This window comes from Gadus macrocephalus, chromosome 13 (genome assembly GCF_031168955.1).
Source record: "Gadus macrocephalus chromosome 13, ASM3116895v1".
In the NCBI taxonomy this organism is placed as follows: Eukaryota; Metazoa; Chordata; class Actinopteri; order Gadiformes; family Gadidae; genus Gadus; species Gadus macrocephalus.
The window spans coordinates 9,631,485-9,635,516 of NC_082394.1; the positions used below are offsets into that span (position 1 = coordinate 9,631,485).

The 4,032-nt window shown below is 43.8% G+C and overlaps 1 protein-coding gene across 1 annotated transcript in view; it reads left to right on the forward strand.

Annotated features, from left to right (window-relative positions):
- The first annotated feature begins 720 nt into the window (after positions 1–720).
- Positions 721–4,032, forward strand: part of LOC132471020 (plexin-A1-like) — a 162,312-nt gene continuing 159,000 nt past the window's right edge. Inside the window, 1 exon segment of the mRNA XM_060069984.1 lies at positions 721–906. The gene's annotated coding sequence lies outside the window, so the exon portion shown is untranslated.

Here is a 4,032-nt window from a genome sequence, read left to right on the forward strand (position 1 = left end):
ACATGAGCTGCCTGTTAGTATAACTGAGTTATGCCAAAAGCCTTCTTGCCTCGGAAACAAATTGGAACGACGCCCAATACACACTTTGTCAATGCTCTCGATACTAGCTGACACGATGATAGATATATTGAAATTCCGCTCTGCTTTCAAAGTCACTTTCGAGGGTCTTCAGGGTGCATATCCCAACGAGAGGGTGGTAGAAAGTGGGCCAGTCCAACCGGGTGAATCATGCAGCCAGGATGTGTCTCCTAACTGTCACTTTAGGATATGCCAGCCTCACCTCTTCGTGGATTGTATCAACCAAATGAAACTTGAAACTGGCTGGTTGATGTAAGTAGCACAAATATTCCCGATATGTGTCATTGTTGATGTTCCATTAATAATGTTATGAATGTAATGTTGTGATTCTGTTTCATGTTCCGGATTCAGCTTTTTGTTGTTTTTGTTGTTGTTTTGCTTCCAATGTCAAGGTAGACTCTCTTCTTCCCACTCAAGTCTCATTAATGGCATTTCATGTAACAATAAGAGTTTGGTGGCAACAATATTGCCATAAAACAACTCTAGATTGGATAGGCATTTTTGGAGCTGTGGCAGCAGGGGAAAAAAAAGTAACCACTAGATGTGGTTCTGTCTCATCAGCAATTGACCCAACAACGCCCTCCATTGGCTCGGCGGCGCACTGAAGCGACGGAGCACATTCCACGGTAACTCGCGCCTCCTGTTCACATGGAGGAGGCTGGAGCTGCTCCCACTCTGCTGGAACCCGAGCTGCATTCCTCCTCATTCACACGCAGGGCAGCCGCCGAAGCGAGCACGACTACTCCGTGACGAGAGTGGAAATGTCTCCAAGTTTTGGAATTTAAACCATGGCAAGGAGGATATCTATTCAACGAATCACTTAAAGCTGTGAGTATCACGTCGATTTGGGTTACAAGTTTCCATCTGAGGTGAAATGTGGAGGGTTGCGGATAAAACATACGAGTGTTTTTTCCTTCCTCCGTGTTGCGAGTTTGCGTTCGTCTTCTTCTGCTCGTCTCGCCGAAAGCTATTCTGTATCGCTGGCGCTGGGTGTATGGTCGGCGATCCGCGAGTTTGAAGCGGTCGACTGCAAACATAGCATTGGACAAGGCTTTCCTTAAACCACTCAAGTGGATTTAATTCTTCAATGCAGCAATCGGTGTTCATTTTGGTCTGACCAGTGTCTCTGTAAATCAGCACCGAGAACCCCCGAGTGACCGATTGATCATCCACAAAACTCCGATATTTAGACTCGCTGGCTACAACGTGCTTTGCTTTATGCTTTATAATAGTAGACAGGGTGTTCCTCAGCAAAACCTTGATCCATACTACAGACCATTGATTATTTTTCTGTCAACAATTTGCAGAACACGCTACGTTTCACCTACCAACTAGTTGTAGGCTAATCCCTAAAGAGGGATCGCGGTTTTATTGAGCTCTGTTCCTGCCCTTATCGCCTGTTTTTAAAATAGGTTACCACAAAGAATAACATCCACTGGGTTTCTAGGTGGTTTGGAGTGCGTAATGCTGTTGCATGGCTCAGAGAAGGAATGTCACCACCATACATAATTATAGGTTTTCACAGACTGACAGTGACTGTGTCGCCGGGAAAATCATCCCTGTGTGGCACTGGGAAGCATGCGTTTATTTAGATGAGATTCGTTGCATGCCTGTTCGCTTTTAATGGCCCAGGCTATATAGGCTACTTTGGGCTGTATCAATCTCTAAATGGACATATGGGAGGAGTGTTGTATTTCTCGAGGGGACGTGGTGGTGGGGCTGCTTTGTAAAAAATAAAAAAAATCGATTACCCAATTAGCTTTAAAATAATTAGAAATTGTGTTGGTGCTGTGAAAAGAGCGTTAATCTGCTAACGAATGAGAGGCAATTTGTAAGCTTTGTTACATTCGACAGCAATTGAATTCCGTATTGAGCTCCGATAGTGTTGCGAGCTGTGGGTGTGTGTTGGGTGTGCATCAGCTATCGGAAATGCTCCTATTCCGTTTTTTCTTGGATTCTCAGCAGTTGTATTATTTTAAATGGAACATGGAATAACAATCAGGGCCAGCCCGATCTATACACCGGCTAATTTAGTTTCAATTCAAAGCCTGTAGCCTGCCTACCCCTTTTCATGAATCTCATTAATCCTATGCATAATTTTAACCAGTTGTTATGTGGTGTGTCGTTGGGATTTGACCCCGATTTTACCACTATGCTGTCAAGGAGCGGCGTCTCACTGACGACTACATAAAACAACTTTTCATATGCAAATTAGGCGCCATATCAAGCGTGACGTCAATGTTAGTTTAAAAGGCGGCAGTAGGTGGATGTCCGAAGCTGATCATTCATCCAGCAATGATGGTGACTGACAAACACACCGCGCAACGACATGCTCTTCCACCTCTTAGGATCTGATACAGGCTAGGGACCACTGCAATTCATCACAGCGCGGTCGACATGGCATTCGCAGTGTGATTGCCTAAAAATGTAATTGGACGGGGCAATGTTTCCTGTTATATTACAAGTGGTCCCCTCTCTACATAAACGAACAATGCAAAAAGAACATCGACCTATTTTTCAGCGTGATAATTAAACAAATCGCTTTGGAAATTGCATTTGGGTGTGGTGGAGCCGTCTTAAATTCTTCTATTAAACCATCAATGGAATCAGTGATTTAAATGGATTTAGAAAATGTGTCTCTTATAGTAGGTACTTGAAACGTGAAAAAATACCCTACTAAGAAATAAATTCCATTGGCCAGTGAGAGGTTATGCAGTCTACTAAGTATTTCTCTGAAGTTTGAGATGCATATTTTCTGGGTGTAGCCACTCCTGAAGACGAATGAGGACCCTGCTCATATGCCTATCCCTATGTGCATTTAAAGTTTCTAAACATATTGTGCTGCATTTGGTTGACCAATGGCTCTGTTAATATTCACTACGTGATCATTGCATGCATTATGCCTATCTAACGGGAATTCAAATGTTCAAAGTAACTGCTTTGGTTTCTGTTTCCATTTTTTGCCCTATTGATAATCAGCTCATTATTCAAACAACAAAGACTTGATAAGGCAGACTTTAAAACATGATAAGGCAGTTGATTGATGCACTCATAACTTGATAGAGTGTGTCTGATGTGAGTTTACATGTTTATCCGGCAGCTTGTTCCACCTACTGTATATCTAATCTATTACTGACTAGCCAATGTGATGGAGAGCACTGTGATCACACCATCAATCAATCAATCGATACATTTCATTTTTGGCACCTTTCTGGTTATTATGGTTATTTTGCTTCTGCTTCGTCTACGACCTTGTATGGAATTTCACATGAAAGCTATCAGTCGAGCCAGAAAATTACAAGCAGTTTCCCCGGCAATCTCCTCCAATTATGATAGAAATCTCCCCACAATAGACCGGCCAAGTCATGCGTTTTCTCTTGTCTGGTTGGGCTCATTTTAGACCATGCCACGGAGGCCAGACCTATGATGTCCAAAGTTAGGAATCCAAGCTGACATGTGCACTTTGCACCCCTCTGGCTTTGCCTTTGTCACTCTGGACAGCCGACCCCAACGCCCAGACCGGCTTCCACCCCTCTCCCCATCACAGCATTCCTCTACACTTTCTTTTTTGGAGAGTGGCGGGGTGAAGTTGGTGTCTAATTAGAATGCAAATGGCCACAACGCGCAAATGGCTTTTCACACGTGAGAATTGATTCCCAGTGTAGCGCCAGGATAACTCGGCTCAACGCTAGCACCCCTCTAAACGTCCACTTAGCCGCATATTGCCCAAATAGGGGAAGAGCTGGAAGTAGCCGTGTAAAGCGCATAATGTATCCATGAGGGACGTGCTGAACCTGAGCACAAAGCCAATGCTGCTCTGTACGCTATTGGAATGGTGTGGCTGTATAGGTGAATACAATAGATTGCGGTTTCGGAGTGCAATTCTTGTGTGTGTGTGTGTGAGTGAGTGTGATTATACGATTATACTTGGCAAATCATAACTCCTCTTCCAGT